Source organism: Triplophysa rosa, unplaced genomic scaffold (genome assembly GCF_024868665.1).
Source record: "Triplophysa rosa unplaced genomic scaffold, Trosa_1v2 scaffold160_ERROPOS443136, whole genome shotgun sequence".
Lineage (NCBI taxonomy): Eukaryota > Metazoa > Chordata > Actinopteri > Cypriniformes > Nemacheilidae > Triplophysa > Triplophysa rosa.
In genome coordinates, this window is record NW_026634166.1 from 76,026 (window position 1) to 92,304 (window position 16,279).

A 16,279-nucleotide genomic window follows, 5' to 3' on the forward strand; every position below is an offset into this window, starting at 1 on the left:
ATAATGAGTGACGTTTCTATTTAATCACCCAAAAGCACAAATAAATTCACTGTGCTGTTTGTTTAGATGTTGTGGGTGATGTTTAAAATGCATTTGTAGTGAATATAGTCTTTCTTGTATGCGCTAACAACGCCAAGGTCGTGAGTTCGATCCCAGGGGATTGCACATACTTAGAAACAAAATGCATAGTAGAATGCAATGTAAGCCGCTTTGGATAAAAACGTCTGCCAAATGCATAAATGTACTGTAAATGTAAATATATAAAAATGTGCATATGGATTCTTGTGTGTGCTAACAGTTCCCTAAAACACCACAGGGTTCAGAGTCCACTCAAGACTTTTCATAATGATGATGATGGACCGAACGCACAGCAAGTCTTCATCTGCCTTTTCTAGGGTCTTGAGCTCTGCACCAGTCAAAAACTTCCCAAACCGCTGCAACAAAATAACATTTATTATAAAGACACAATGGAGCAAATGAATCTTCATGAATCTTCAGCTGATGGAGAAAACTCTAACCTTTCTTTATCTAACCTTTCTAAGTCTTTATCTATCATTGTCCACTTACAGTATGTCACAGACTGAGCAGATTTTCATGGGAATTAAGGTGTTCAGTTGTAATGTGTAATATTCATATGTTCGCACTGGCTTTGTGCTAAAATCCTTTTCCATGCTGTTTTTATTAAGTCAATAATGTTTAAGTAATCCTATGTCTATAATGCTCAAACATGTCATCTGTACAGCTTATTACTGTTAAATACTGTTTTTCTTATTCCTCTGCTGTCTGTGTACTGTACTGGAACACTGCTTTGCATCGATGCAAAATTGTAGAGGCATTATAGGAATAAATCCAATTAAGATTGGATTGATGTCACTGAGTCCTATCTCTGTTTTCAGATCAGATTGGACATTTCCATCTATGTAGTTGAGATTGAGAATGTATCCCATCTCTTCTGATTCCCTCATCGTTTAAAAACCTCGCTCTCACTGGTTATTTAGAAAACATTTGACCTTTACATTCTCGCCTTTAACCTCAGGGGTTCATCTGGAGCAAGAGATTTGAATTCACCGTCAGTCACGTTCATATCACATGAAGGCAAACAGAATCTCATTTCATTGACATTCGAGATGTCATCGTCCTTGTCCCTGCTGATTAGCCACTCAACATATAACCTGTGGAGAAAATTAAATATTGATCTAGTTTTCACTCAGTATTTTCCTTCTGCTGTCCTCACAGGGTTGGAAGTTTGTTAGAGTGGAGCTGATTTAAGCAGGAATGCAGTAAAAAAAAAAGGTTGACGTCACTGATCTGACATAAATTGACATCTACTGTAGGTCAGGATGAATTGTCTAAAACCATTAGATCATCTAAATCAACAACATACTTTCTAGATCTAGTTTATTGAAAGGGAATTATAGATCCTCTGCTTAGCATAATTACATTTACATTTACATTTAGTCATTTAGCAGACGCTTTTATCCAAAGCAACTTACAGATGAGGGAAACAATAGAAGCAATTGGAACAACATAAGGACAACAAAAAGCATAAGTGCAAAAAGAAAATTGGTCTCATATAGCCCATCACAGTGTACAGAGCTAAGGTTTTTATTTTTGAAAGAGTAGGAAAGAGATAGAAATCAGAGCTGATAAGTCAGGTGTTGATGGAAGAGATGTGTTTACAGACTGTTTTTAAAGATGGCTACAGAATCTGCTGATCTTGTAGCAGCGGGCAGATCATTCCATAAATGTGGAACCGATCCCGAGAAGGTACGTGAGAGAGATCTTTTACCTTTTTGGGATGGCACCACAAGACGTTGTTCGTTTGCAGAGCGTAGGGATCTGGCGGGTATATACATCTGCATTAGAGAGTGAAGGTAAGAGGGTGCCAAATCAGTTGTGGTCTTGTAGGCCAGGAGCAGAGTCTTGAATTTGATTTGAGCGACTAGAGGGAGTATGTATGTAGGAATGTAACTTAGTGAAGAGAGGAGTGACATGCGCTCTCTTCGGTTAATTGAAGACCACTCTTGCCGCCGCATTCTGGATCATTTGTAGAGGTTTGGTTGTGAATGCTGGAAGTCCAGTCACTAGCGCATTGCAGTAGTCCAGTCTGGACAGAACAAGAGCCTGGACTAGGACTTGCGTAGCATGCTGCGATAGGAAAGGTCTAATTTTCCTGATATTGTAGAAGATGAATCTACAGGACCGGGTGGTACTGGCAACATGATCAGTGAATTTAAGCTGATAGTCGATCATCACTCCCAGGTTTCTTGCCATTCTGGAAGATGTAATGGTTGATGAGCCCAGTTGAATGGAGAAGTTGTGATGACTCTTTGTGTCGGCCGGGATTACAAGCAGTTCTGTTTTAGCAAGGTTCAGCTGCAGGTGATGGTCGTTCATCCAGAGCGAGATGTCGGCTAGGCATGCTGAAAAGTGTGAACAAACAGTCGGATTGTCAGGCTGAAATGACAGGTGGAGTTGTGTATCATCCGCATAGCAGTGATTGGAAAAGCCATATTTCCGAATGACAGAGCCTAGCGATGTCATGTATACAGAAAATAGCAACGGACAAAGCACTGAGCCCCGAGGCACCCCTGTGTCGAGATGATGGGACTCAGAGACCTCTCCTCTCCAGGATACTCTAAATGTCCTACCTGTGAGGTAAGACCTGAACCATTGTAGCACCACTCCAGAGACACCCATAGCCTTGAGGGTCGACAGGAGTATGTGCTAGTTAACAGTGTCAAAGGCAGCAGACAGATCCAGTAGGATAAGTACAGATGAGTTAGAGGCAGCTCTTGCCAGTCTCAGGGCTTCAATGACTGAGAGCAGCGCAGTCTCAGTGGAATGACCGCTCTTGAAACCAGACTGGTTGCTGTCCAGGAGGTTGTTCTGGGTGAGAAAGGATGAGAGCTGGTTACATACCACCCGTTCAAGAGTTTTAGCAATGAAGGGGAGGAGTGATACCGGTCTATAGTTCTCTAACAGTGCAGAGATATTATAACTAATCTCTGTCATTATAATATGTCCCTAAAGCACATAAGGTGGCTATTATTAGACCACTTGTCAAAAAAACTCAACTTGACCCTAGGGAATTAGTTAACAATAGAAAGTGTTGGGCAGTAGCATCGCTACAAGTAGTGACCCTACTAGTTAACTACATTTCCCAGTAGCGTGGTGGTAGCGTCACTGTTTTCTGAATCAAATAGCTTTTCAGTAGCGAAGCTCTTTTTTTGATCAAGTAGCGCGGTAGCGTCCACAAAAGCTACATTTTCCCAAGCATTTCTAAACCTCAAGCGCAAACCAGAAATACTGCTAAGGATCACTGATCCTGGATCAGCAAGTGACGCCACCACCATATACGAATCTGAGTGACATCCAATTGGCCACCATGGGTGCCACCCCAACATTTTATTTGCTACTGATGGTGATTGACATGTGATTTCACCTCTCGTTGAACAAAGCTTTTCTTTTGACGTTCAGCAGCAGCCCAGTGCAGCTGCACAGGAGAATATGCTGGCTGATTTAGAGATACACAAGAATGAAGCATCGTATTTTAAGTAAGTATCAGTATTAAGCCTCGGGTTTAGGGTTCCTGAACAACTTTCCATTGTGTAAGTGAACATTAGGCTCCATTAGCAGATAATAATTAGATTAGAGAGATCGGTTCCTAACATACATTGTGTTTATATTAGGGTCGGACTCTGGAATTAATTAGGCTATGGAAAAATGACACCAAAATGAACACAATGCCATTCAAATCCAAGATATAAGATATTCAAACTAACTACGACAGTCGCGATCAAAAAAATGAACGAATGTCGATTACAGCATTACATTTTTATTTTCTACAGCGGTGAGCATTACAACCAGTAACAGTTCAGCATATGAATATACTGGCCAATCAAAGGCGTCTACATGATTCTATGATGAATGAGAGCTGTGAAGTGCACTGCAGTCACAATGTTCATTATAAACAAGCGCTTACGTACACGATGTAAGCAAGATTTATTGTGCTGAGTAGTAAGACTCTTTACAACAAGAAGAAAACAAGACATCTCAGCCCTGGCAGAAGATGGACCTCCAGCGGGAGGAAGAGTGACGCGGAGTGGTGAAAACCAGCAGCGCCTGGAAGCTACTTCGCCGATTACCATCCTTTCCACCAGGACCAGCACCAGAATCAGGACATGGAATGTGAGGACAATGTACGACACGGGGAAAGCAGCGCAGGTGGCGGCAGAAATGAGAAACTACAGACTGTCCATACTGGGGATCAGCGAGACCAGATGGAACGGCTCAGGACAGATTAGACTTTCTAAAGGAGAGCTGGTGCTGTATTCAGGACAAGAAGAAGATAGAGCACCACACATGCACGGAGTGGCCTTCATGCTCTACAAGACAGCACAAAGGCAACTCATCGGATGGGAGGCCCATGGACCACGCATCATCACAGCATCCCTTAAGACCAGGAAAAGGAGGATCAACATGAACGTAGTACAGTGCTACTCCCCTACCAATGACAGTACAGAAGAGGCGAAAGAGGACTTCTACAACTGCCTGAAAGAAACATCACCATTCTCATGGGAGACCTCAATGCAAAGATTGGCTGCGAAAATATAGGTTACGAGGAGGTAATGGGGCAGCAAGGGTTGGGAGAGATGAACGATTATGGAGAGAGATTCGCTAACCTATGCGCCACAAGCAACCTGGTCATCAACGGCAGCATCTTCCCCCATCAAAGAATAAACAAAGCGACATGGGTATCACCGGACCTGTCTACTGAAAATCAGATAGACCATGTGTGTATCACACGCAAGTTCAAGAGATCCCTGCAAGATGTGTGCATCAGGAGAGGAGCAGACATTGCTTCAGACCATCACCTCATCGTGGCATGCCTGAAGCTCAAATTGAAGAAAACTTGGACAGGAGTAACAGGACAACGCCAGAAATACAACACCACACTTCTCAAAGAACCGACTAAAAGCGAATAGTTTAAACTCACTGTAGTGAGGAAGGCGGGACGAGAGCCGCGGGGCCGGTGGCGTGAGTGATAATGAGTATCAGCTGTACGCGCACCGGTCCCGCATGCCTCACGGGGGAGCTAGGGAGCATAAGAGGAAGAGCGACGGGACTGCCGATGAGAGAGTACCGGGCCCGGAAATGTTAAGTTTTGTGTTTATGTTTGTGCTTTTACTTCCGTATTATTTTTATTTTTTATTTTTTTGATTAAATATGTTTAAATGTTCGCCGGTTCCCGCCTCCTTCCTTCCCTTCTATTGAACTGCGTTACACTCACCCTCAGCAACAAGTACCAAGCTTTGCAGGATTTGCTTGAAGAAGAAACCATTAATGAGAGATGAAAAGCAGTAAATGAAACAGTGACAACAGCCTGCCGGGAGGTGCTGGGCCCCAGAAAACACAACCACAAGGAATGGATATCAGCAGAATCCCTGGAAAAGATCCAGGAGAGGAAAGAGAAGAAAGCAGCCCTTAACAACAGCCGCACAAGAGCAGAGAAGATCAAAGCACAGAGAGGCCAACAAGTGTGCCAAACAAAGTATAAAGGCAGACAAGAAAAACTACATTGACTCACTGGCAGATGAGGCAGAGGAAGCAACTCAACGAGGCAATACGAAAGACCTGTACAACATCACGAGGAAGCTGTCCGGAAAGTCCGGCAGACCAGAGAGGCCCGTGAAGGACAAACAAGGGAACAGCATCATGGGAGAAGTGAGACAAATAAAAAGGTGGATGGAACACTTTGAAGAGTTGCTGAACAGACCACCCCCCAGAGCCCGCCAGAAATACCTCCTGCAGACAAAGACCTACCCATAGACGGCAGCGAACCCACAAAGGAGGAGATACGTGAGGCCATTAAACAACTGAAGAGCAGAAAGGCGGCAGGGCCAGACAACATTCCAGTAGAAGCTCTGAAAGCAGATGTGTAAAATGCGGTGAATATATTCTACCCGCTCTTCAAGAAGATATGGGAGGAAGGACAGATTCCAATAGAATGGAAAGAATGTTACCTCATCAAGCTACCAAAGAAAGGAGACTTTACCAACTGTAACAACTACAGAGGGATAATCCTGCTATCCATCCCCAGCAAGGTTTTTAATATAATTATTCTCAACAGAATAAAAGACGCAGTAGACACACGGTTGTGAGATCAGCAGGCTGGCTTTTGGAAGGAGCGATCTTGCATAGACCAAATCGCCACACTGAGAATCATCCTAGAGCAGTCCTTAGAATGGAACTCATCCCTCTACGTAAACTTCATCGACTATGAGAAGGAGTTTGACAACGTGGACAGAGGAACCCTGTGAAAGCTGCTGAGACACTACGGAGTCCCAGAGAAGATCACCAATATCATCAAGAACTCGTATGAAGGAATGACCTGCAAAGTAGTCCATTGCCAGCACCTCACGAACGCCTTTCAAGTGAGAACAGGGGTGAGACAAGGATGCTTGCTGTCCCAGATCCTGTTCCTGTTGGCAATTGACTGGGTGATGAAGACTTCAACATCAGAGCGGCGGAACGGGATACAGTGGACGCTGTAGAAACAGCTGGACCACCTGGATTTTGCAGACGACCTGGTGTTGCTTTCCCACACCCACCAGCAAATGCAAGATAAGACCACAGCAGTTGCGGAAAACTAAGCACGGGTAGGCCTGAACATCAACAGAGGGAAAACTAAGACCTTACGAGTTAACGCTGACGACAACGGAGCACCCATCACACTCTTTCAGTTTAAATCTAGATTAAAGACGCATCTGTTCAACTTTGCATGCTGTGTCGCCTCTTGTCTCCAAAATGTGCGTACGCATGGGTCAGAGTTTGCTTACAGGTGCGCACATTCTCCCGTCAAGTTTGTTTTAAATAGATCTCAACCTGTGCGTGGAAAGTGGCGTACGCACGTTTACAGCTCCATTTTGTGCATATGCAACGCTTATACATGAGACCCCAGATGGTGGAGCTGAAAGACAGATGGGGTTCGTCCTTGAGAACCTATCGCTTCCGACTTCTTTAGAAAAGGCGAGTGAAATTAGCGAATGAAATTTGCATGCCGGACTCCGGATATCCGGGTATAAAAGGAAGATGGCGTGCTGCATTCATTCACCTTTGTTCTGAGGAGCCTGAGAACCTCTCACAACTGCTGCAGCGGGCAGCACGTGTTGTGGAATAAAGGACACAACATCTCGTTCCCTTTCTGTCGGTCTCTTGACGTTGTGTCGAGCCGACAGATGGGGTTCCCATGGAAAACGCCACAAAGCTGTGCCCTGTCACAATCTCTAGTGAAGCGAAGGTGACTGGCCTGGGCGTGTCAGCCGTGAGCGCTACCGCGAAATTGTGGTAGCAATTTCACCAGTGGGTAGGGGGTCCCAGAGCTTTTCTTGAAAGCGAGAAGCCGCCCGGTAACATAAGGCCACTGGGTAAGCACTACTTCCTCAAATGGGGGATGCGCTACAGAGACCATTTCCTACCGTAGGGAGGAGTTTAGTGGAGATACCAACATGGTCTCGCCGTTAGGGGAGAACTCATGGGAGGAATGTGCGGACTGAAGGAGTTAACCGCAAGGTGGAGGTCCACCTAGGGAAGGTCATGGGTTACCAAGGTGGGTACCAGTCTGAGGATACATCAGATGGAACCGCCCAGCTGGGGGGTTACAATGTCCGGTAGCGCTAGGTTAGAGCTATGTTGTGGAATGTGTCCTGTGTCCTGAAGACACCTGGTGTCTTCAGGACCTGTACGATTCCAGAGTGAAAAACAGGGCAAGAAAAATCATCATTGACTCCACACACCCAACACACAAACTCTTTGATCTACTGCCCTCTGGCCGGCGCTTTAAAGCACCAAACACCAGGACTTCCAGACACAGAAGCAGCTTCTTCCCCCAGGCAATCTCCCTCCTAAACAGATAACTGCTCCTTAAGAGCAATATTCCACTTCCACTACTCCTATAGTGTGCACTATAGTGCCTTATTATATCTACATCTTATGTATACATGTATATAACACTACCTCTACTTACTAAATTATCCATTTGCACAAGTGTACATACAATCTGTTAATATGTATATTCTACTATATACTACCCTGTACAATGTCTCTTATGTTATTATCCCCCATTTTCTGTAAAATAGTCTTTATTTTATATATGCACCATTTAGAATCTTTTAGACTGTAAATCGTATTATATTGTATTGTCATTGTGTTGAATGTCTGTACTAGAAGCTTCCAACACCAAAGAAAATTCCCTGTGTGTGCAAGCACACTTGGCAATAAAGCTCTTCTGATGTTGTGGTTAACTCAGTTGGTACCCGGCCTAAGGGGCAAGGCTGCTCTGCCCAGTCCGCCCGCAGGAGGTGCTTGCTTAGTGATGGATGGAGTGCCTGTTCTTCACCCAGTGGGGAAAGAAGGGAGGCTAAATTAGTACGCTGACCCACCTACAAAAAAGGGGGGGAAGGTACTGTCATAGGCGTACACCCTACCGGCTGTCAGTCTTACCTGATGCCCTGCAAGACTCGAGCTGATACCGGTTTTACGCGGAAGCTGTAGGACCTCGTGAAGGTGTTGGGTGTAGCCCAACCCACAGCTCTGCAGATGTCTGCCAGAGAGGCGCCTCGAGCCAGTGCCCATGAGGAGGCTATACTTTGTGTGGAGTGAGCTCTCACTGCCAGTGGGCATGGGCGATCTTAGGACAGGTACGCCGTAGTGACGGCGTCCATGATCCAGTGCGCCAATCTCTGTTTGAGACAGCCCTCCCCTTCTGCTGATCTCAAAAACAGACAAAGAGCTGCTCAGAGCTCCTGCGGCTCTGCGTGCGGTCCAAGTAGAGGCGTAATGCGCGTACTGGACACAACACGAATGGGGTTGGGTCTTCCTCCCTGGTGGAGGAACTTACAGTACCTGTAAGTTCACCACCTGGTGTCTAGGCGGAGTGGTGGGAACATTGAGCACGTAGACGGGCCGGGGTCTCAGGATAGCGTGAGAATCACCGGGCCCGAGTTCTAGGCAATCTGTGGACATGGAGAATGCATGTAGGTCCGCTACCCTCTTGAGCGCCATCCGGAGAGCCGTCTTCATCGTGAAGTGAGAAAGAGCGGCATCTCCGAGGGGCTCCAGGACCGCATCAAGGTCGCAAGAGGGTACGGAGGAACCAAATGATCAGGTTGTGCTGTCCTAGAGACTTACCAGCAACTGGGTCGTGTTGAGCAGTGTAGAGAATCTAGCATAAGCCAAATGGTCGGAGTCATTGAAAGAAGAGCCATCAACCCCCACTCCCTTTTGTCCTGGTTTCTTTTGCTATTATTATCCCCAACCCTGCAGGGAGGCATCTGTCGTAACCATGATGTGCCTTGACACCTGCCCTAGGGGGACCCCTGTCCGCAGGAAGGTCATGGAAGACCAGGGGGTCAGGGTGCGTCGGCAGAAAGGCGTGATGACCATACGCCTGCTGCCGGTGTGCCACGCTCTCCAGGGAACCCGACTCTGTAGCCAGTGTTGGAGCAGTCACATATGTGCATCAACCCGAGGGGGACCACCCCTGCCTAGGATGCCTTGTATCCCAGGAGCTTCTGAAATTGTTCAGAGCATCCTCTTTCTTGGTATGGAACTCGACTCCATGACAGCGCGACTGACTTTTCAGAAAGAGGATGCTCTGCACGGGGGAGAGCTTGCTCTTTTCCCAGTTGACCTGTAGACCCAAACGATCTAGGTGCCGGAGCACCAGGTCCTTGTGTGTACACAACAGATCTCACGAGTGTGCCAAGATGGGCCAGTCATCGAGATTGTTCAGTACCCGCACAACTCTTTCCCTGAGGGGAAGGAGGGCGGCTTCCACGATCTTCGTGAAGACACGTGGAGACAGGGACAGACTGAAGGGGAGGACCCTGTACTGATATGCCTGCCCCTCGAAAGCGAACCATAGGAACGGCCGATGTCGAGGGAGGATCGAGACATGAAAGTACACGTCCTTCAGGTCGATTGCCATGAACCAATCCTGACATCTGACAGACGTCAGGATGCGCCTCTACGTGATCATCCTGAAAGGCAGCTTGTGTAGGTGCTTGTTCAGAACATGCAGATCTAGAATGGGGTGCAGCCCCTTGCCTTTCTTTGGGACAATGAAGTATGGGCTGTAAAACCCGTTGGACATCTCGGCTGGTAGGACGGGCTCGATCGCTCCCTTCACCTCGGCTGGTAGGACGGGCTCGATCGCTCCCTTCACCAGAAGGGTGGCGACCTCCGCTCGAAGCACGGGCGCATCCCTGCCTCTGACTGAGGTAGAAAGGATGCCCCGAAACTTGGGCCGGCGTCTGGCGAACTGGATCGTGTAGCCGAGACGCATTGTCCTCCCTATCCAGCCTGACGGCCTGGGAAGCTGAAGCCAGGCTCCCAGGAACCGAGACAGGGGGACTAGGGGTTTGACCTGCTTCATCGTCCCCACGGGGGGTGGTTCGATGGCCAGTAATACGGATCCCTTGCATGCCGGCCCCTAAACTCCGATAAGGGAAAAAAGTCCCAATCATAATAAGAGTGAGCGAGAATTTGGCGTACAATTCAGGTATACGAGCCCTTCGTCTGCCTAGTCGACCGATGGCAATCTATATGAATGGACAATTGTCCACGATTTACCTAACTTCCCTTGCATAAGGACGTTCCAAGAATATTGTTCTAAGAATTTTTTCTCTCATCATGATGAGAACATTCATCAAGTATGAGGAACATCATAAGGACGTTCCGAGAACATTGTTCTAAGAACGTTTTCTCTCATCGTTTTGAGAACATTCATCAAGTATGAATAACGTCATAAGGACGTTCCGAGAACATTGTTCTAAGAACATTTTTCTCATCGTTATGAGAACATTCATCAAGTACAAATAACGTCATAAGGACGTTCCGAGAATATTGTTCTAAGAACGTGTTCTCTCATCATTATGAGAACATTCATCAAGTATGAATAACGTCATAAGGACGTCCCGAGAACATTGTTCTAAGAACTTTTTTTTTCAACATCCGGAGAACGTATATTAACTAATGTTATTTGAAGAACGTTTTGTCCTAACTTTTAGACAATTTTTAAAGAACGTTAGTGAAAGTTGTGCGAACGTTCCCTGTTAGCTGGGACGTCCTACCTCTTTTTTGTTGCACTTTCTAAGGTATGCCTTCATGGGTGTGAAGTGCTTTATTCGGAGGTAACTTAAACAATAATGTGTTGATGAGCAGTGTTGTGCAAGTTACTTCCAAACTTTAATATATTACAGATTACTTGTTACTGTTATTTAAAAGTAGTCCTTACCTTGCAATATCACTGTCTCAGAATTGTAATACGTTACATGACTCCTGTATTACTTTTGAGTTACTTTCACCAAAATAACTACAGAAGTAGAACATTCTAAAATGACAAAATGTCTTTGTATTTTTGTATTTTCAATCTCTTTATTAGACTGCTGATTTCTTGAATTAACTAGGATATAAAAATACTAAGATTAAATGCATTTAAATGCAATATACTATTACAAAATAATAGTATTTTGTATTTCAAATGGATGTATTTGAAACACTGCCCATCCATGCAGTCTAACAATGAGGTTGATTGGCAAAAGTATTTTAGTTTGAAAATACAAAAATACTAAGATTAAACACATTTAAATACAAAACACAATAAAAAAATTAAAAGGTATTTAAATACAAAATAGTCCCATCCCATCACTGAACTAGATTATATAGAATTCTAGCATCATGTAAACGTTAGCTTACTTACTAGCAGCCCAATGACCCCTCAATTTTCCGGTGTCAAATAAAAGTTCCAAAAGACGTTTCTATTGCTATATTTACTTATCTGAATGGTTTCCTAGGTATTGTATATATGTTTTGTTCTGTTGAATTCAAAAGATGTTTTGGGGGATTTAGGAAAGCAAACAATTCTTGGTCACCTTTGACTACCATTATATTTTTATCTACTAAGGTAGTCAATGATGCCAAAGAATGTTCAGTTGCTAATATTCTACCAAATATCTTTGTGTTCAACCGAACTGTAACACCCGCAGTATCAACGCCGACCACGCCCCTTGCATCAGTGCCTCTTCAAACACCTCCCCGCACACTTTCACCAGATTTTTAGTTATGGACTCCATTTCCCAGAACTCTGTGCACTCACTCATCATCACTGATTACAGTCACACCTGCACGCCATCATCCACACCACATATAATCAGCACTCACCCATGCATGTTTGTCAGGTCTAGTTGTTTCATGGTTAAACGTTATGCTTACCTCTGACTACCCGTGGATGTTATTAGTTTGTTGTTCCCGTGGATGTTATTCGTTTTTGTTCCCGTGGATGTTATTCATTCGCTGTTCCCGTGGATGTTATTCGTTCGTTGTTCCCGTGGATGTTTCTCTGTTCGTTGTTCCCGTGGATGTTTCTCTGTTCGTTGTTCCCGTGGATGTTTCTCTGTTCGTTGTTCCCGTGGATGTTTCTCTGTTCGTTGTTCCCGTGGATGTTTCTCTGTTCGTTGTTCCCGTGGATGTTTCTCTGTTCGTTGTTCTCGTGGATGTTTCTCTGTTACCCGTTTACCCTATAAAGTGGATTTAATTTACCTTTGGTGTTCATCGTGTCTGTCAGCCGTGTGTGGTATTACAGAAGACCTAACCAAAAAGGAATCACGATGTCAACAACACCATCTCAACTGGATCCTCTACCTGCTCTGGTTCAACTCCTACAACAACAGCTTCTACATCCACCCAATCCCAATATTCCGGTACCAATGCCCAGTCCCATGGCCGCACCCATCCGATATTCCGGCACCGCGGAGGAATGCAGCGGGTTTATTTTAATGTGCAGACTTCTTTTTGAGATGCAACCCAGACTGTTCCCCTCCGATTCTTCAAAAGTAGCTTATATTATCTCCCTTCTGACTGGTAAGGCCCTGGATTGGGCAAAGAACATTTGGGAGGCTGGTGGCCCCCTCATTATGTCCCTAGATACGTTTCTCTCTCATTTTCGGAAAGTATTCAGTCAGTCTACTAACCTTCTGTCAGTACAGGATCAATTGTTGCAGTTACGGCAAGGCCAGGTTTCTGTGGCAGAATACGCCATTCAATTCCGGACTCTCGCTGCAAATAGTGGATGGAACGAACCTGCCCTACTAACAGTGTTCCGACAAGGACTTAACACAAACATTCGCATGCATCTGGCCACTAAGGACGACTCAGTCGGTCTGGAGAAACTCATCCAATACTCCGTACGTATTGCCCAACGACGAACAGCCTGCCCCAGTACTGAACCCACTGTAGCTCCTCCGCAACCTCCCATCAGACCCTTCTCGAACCCTCCAGACCCGATCCCTATGCAGCTTGATGCATCTCGGCTGTCACAGGAAGAAAGAGCCTGCCGCATATCTAAAAGACTCTGCCTGTATAGCGGGGGTTCCGGACATATGATAGCCGACTGCACCAGCCGACCACCACGACCCGTGGTGAGTACGATCTGACCTCCTACCATAGCCACCGAATTGTCTCTCCTTGATGTTATGGTGATTGCTCCTCTTCGATCTGTCTCAGCACAGGCCCTCGTAGATTCAGGCGCAGCAGGAAACTTCATCTCTCACGAATTGCTGAATCTACTCCATTTATCCCGCAAGAGAAATCTACAATCCCTTCACATCCATAACATATTGGGGAAACCGCTAGGTCGTGGTCGAATCAGTTACCATTCTCACACCGTCAAGCTCCAGATCGGCTCTTACCACAAAGAGGACATCTCATTCTGGGTCTTGGAGGGGTCTATGGCAGAAATCGTCCTGGGATGCCCGTTGCTCCAAATACAACAACCCGACATCGACTGGAAGTCCGGTGTTAAAATGGAGCAATGCCTGTGATTACCATTGTTGTCTATCCCAAACTCTGTCTTCATTGGAAACGTCTGAGCTTCCTCTGAATTCCACTTCGGTCGAGAGTATTGATAAGAAAACTCCAGTCTCCATACCTCCGGAATACCGGGTGTTCCAGGACACCTTCTCCAAACAATTGCCGGTCAAACTTCCTCCTCATCGGCCATGGGACTGCGCCATCGAGCTGCTGCCTGGGCTTCCATGCCCAAAGAACGCGTCTATCCCCTTTCAATTCCGGAACAGAGGGTCATGGATGAGTACATCTCTGTGGCATTGGCGCAGAACTACATCCGACCATCTACCTCTCCTGCCACTTCCAGCTGTTTCTTCATGGGCAAGAAGGACGGAGGTTTGCGATCGTGCATCGACTACATGACATTAAATTCCAGCTCCCTCCTCATTATGACAATCTCTCCTTCATTCCATGTCTTGTTGCTAAAACCATTCACTAACCCTGTTTCCCTTACTCCCACAGAGCCTGGTGCCGAGGTCGAGAACCCCCCTCCCCCGGCCTTAGACTCCGCACAACAAATATACCGAGTTGAGTACATCATTGACTCCAGGAGACGAGGCAGCCGTCTGGAGTACATAGTGGACTGGGAGGGGTACGGTCCTGAGGAGCACTCTTGGGTGCATCGGGACGACACTCTTGATCCGGCTTTACTCAGAGACTTCCACGAACAAACATCCTAACCGTCCAGCTCCTCGTCCCCGAGGTCGTCCTCGTCTGCTGGAGCAAACTATGGAGAGAGGGGTACTATAACACCCGCAGTATCAATGGAGACCACGCCCCTTGCACCAGCGCCTCTTCAAACACCTCCCCGCACACTTTCCCTGGACTTTTAGTTATGGACTCCATTTCCCAGAACTCTGTGCACTCACTCATCATCACTGAATACAGTCACACCTGCACACCATCATCTGATTACACCACACATAATCAGCACTCACCCATGCATGTTTGTCAGGTGTAGTTGTTTCATGGTTAAACGTTATGCATACCTCTGACTACCCGTGGATGTCATTGTTCCCGTGGATGTTTACCTGTTCGTTGTTCCCGTGGATGTTTCTCTGTTCAATGGTCCTTTGGATGTTCTTCTGTTACCCATTTACCCTATAAAGTGGATTTAAGTTACCTTTGGTTTTCATTGTGTCTGTCAGCCGTGTGTGGTATTACATGAACAAAGACATTTATACAGGTTTGGAACAAATAGAGGGTGAGTAATTCATCACAGAATTATCATTTTTGGGTGGAGTGTCCCTTTAAAAAAGATCCCATGTGTGCTCGAGGCCACGCACGGAAAAACGATGAGAAACGTGTTCCCTTTCTGTCGGTCTCTCGACGTTGTGTCGAACCTATCATCTTCTGAGTATTTAGAAAAGGCCAATGAAAATTGGCGAATGAAATTTGCATGCCGGGCTCCTCCCCGGATGTCCGGGTATAAGAGGGAAGCCAGCGTGCTCATTCATTCACCTTTTGTTCTTCAGAGCCTACGCATCTGGTGAGCTTCTCTATGATCTGGATGATCTTTCTTTCTGCTGGAATCTACGACGTGGGCAGCGGACGGTCCCTTCCTGCAGTGACTCTCCCCTGGGCGTCTCGGCAGTTACGGAGGTGTTCGAGCAAATTTCGTTTTCTAAAAGAGCAAATTTCTCCAGCATGGCTTGTCCCGCTGTTCTCATGGGTGCAACACACTCGTCGAGGAGAGGGACGGACACAATGCCTGCATCCAGTACGCTGGGGCAGACGTTGTGGATACGTCCTGCCCGCACTGCGGGCGGTGACGATTCAGACGTTGCGTCACAGGTGGCTGTGTTCCCACGGGACTCAGCCACCACCTCGTTTGCTCCCCGTTCCGTGGCGGCAGGACTACGGCCCTGCCGTCCGCTATGGCAAGCAGCGAGGGTGATATGAGGATTACTGTGAGCGATAATCCGCCAGCCACGGCTCACGGACCGTTCACACCTCGTTTCGCTCGTCTGACCGTTCCCCAAAAAAGACGGTCCGCCGTCTTATTCCTCAATCACGTATTCGGACACGATGCGTGATGATGAGAGGTCTCTTGCAGCATCGGGGGGTGACGTACTGCCATCCGACTCCGACGATTCTTCGGGCTCCCTCCCTCGGGGGGTCGAGCCCAGGAAAAAGCGGATGTCGAGATGTCGGCCATGCTTTCCCGGGCCGCCGTGAGTGTTGGGTTGCAGTGCCCGCACTGCCTCTCCCGGCGTTCGCGGCTGGCTACATGGCGCCTCGGGTTTGAGCGCGGCTCCAAGCCGCGCCCGCCCCCAGTGCCGTGTTTACCGGAAGTGCATGAGGAACTTTGCAAGACCTGGAACGCCCCTTCCGGCACGTTTCACGTCAAACAAAGTTCTGTCACCCTCTC

At 46.6% G+C, this 16,279-nt stretch overlaps 1 pseudogene; it reads left to right on the forward strand.

Annotated features, from left to right (window-relative positions):
• The first annotated feature begins 3,926 nt into the window (after window positions 1-3,926).
• LOC130549727 (uncharacterized) lies at window positions 3,927-13,883 on the forward strand (annotated as a pseudogene).
• The last annotated feature ends 2,396 nt before the right edge of the window (window positions 13,884-16,279 follow it).